Source organism: Penaeus monodon, chromosome 34, assembly GCF_015228065.2.
Source record: "Penaeus monodon isolate SGIC_2016 chromosome 34, NSTDA_Pmon_1, whole genome shotgun sequence".
Taxonomy (NCBI): Eukaryota; Metazoa; Arthropoda; class Malacostraca; order Decapoda; family Penaeidae; genus Penaeus; species Penaeus monodon.
In genome coordinates, this window is record NC_051419.1 from 30,845,156 (window position 1) to 30,845,455 (window position 300).

Consider the following 300-nt stretch of genomic DNA (forward strand, 5'->3'; position numbering starts at 1 on the left):
ATAGAAAGCAATTTTTCGTAAATATGGCAGCATGGCGAAGGATCCGTAGACGTGGCACCACCGCCTTTGTTGTGATCGAAGGCGGCGGGTAAAGTTGTCTGCAAAAAGGGCCTCCAATTCGCCTATTTCTGCCTCCTATTTCCCTCTATTACGCGTCAGGAGCGTCGCGAGAGATCCTATTTGAAGGAGGAGAGGATGTCCTAGAAGCGGTGAGTGTGGAATGTCCTTCTTATCAGCGGATTCGGGGTAGAAATGGGTGTTATTTGGGCGAGATTTTCAAAATGTTTGGGGATCGACTCC

General features: G+C 49.0%; 1 protein-coding gene across 4 annotated transcripts in view; it reads left to right on the top strand.

Moving 5' to 3' along the window:
- Positions 1-62: 62 nt before the first annotated feature.
- LOC119594713 (gamma-tubulin complex component 2-like) overlaps positions 63-300 on the top strand; it is a 15,511-nt gene continuing 15,273 nt past the window's right edge. For 2 of the 4 annotated variants that reach the window (XM_037943769.1, XM_037943771.1), the window contains exon 1: positions 65-209. The gene's annotated coding sequence lies outside the window, so the exon portion shown is untranslated. Of the gene's footprint in view, positions 210-300 lie in introns of all 4 variants that reach the window. The other 2 variants (XM_037943770.1, XM_037943773.1) reach the window with 2 other exon arrangements.